Source organism: Plasmopara halstedii (genome assembly GCF_900000015.1).
Source record: "Plasmopara halstedii genome assembly, contig: Scaffold_247, whole genome shotgun sequence".
NCBI lineage: Eukaryota > Oomycota > Peronosporomycetes > Peronosporales > Peronosporaceae > Plasmopara > Plasmopara halstedii.
In genome coordinates this window covers 79551-80023 of record NW_020187168.1, presented here as the reverse complement: position 1 = coordinate 80023, position 473 = coordinate 79551, and positions in this window count along the sequence as shown.

Here is a 473-nt window from a genome sequence, read left to right as displayed (position 1 = left end):
CTGGCAAAAGCGCTACAGATGACGAAGCGCTCTTTGAGCGATGGATGCAACGGCACCGTATACTTCCTTCACTGTATAATTTACAGTTGAGCCACAAGGAAGTGGACGTGCCTGTGGAGCAACACCTCCAAATTGAGTTTGCCAAACTCAAAGCACGCCGTCGACTTCCTTCGGATTGTCGCCCTGCGACGTATGGGTCAACCCCTAACGCTCCCGCGAGCTCTGTGTCTGTGACCACAAGAGCTCAGGGCCACCGCTTGAGCTCAGCTCATGACCCTTCTACATCTCTGGCTATTACCGGGAAGCGCGGGGCGTCCAGATCTTTCCGATCAAAAGCACCCACGGCGTCTGGGCAATCTTGCCGAAGTGGCGTCTCAAACTCTCACGAGTTTTCGGAATCGGGATATCCCCACCACTTCACCAGATATTGGGTCTAACCCTGGTGACGACGTCATCTCACTAGACGTTCCACA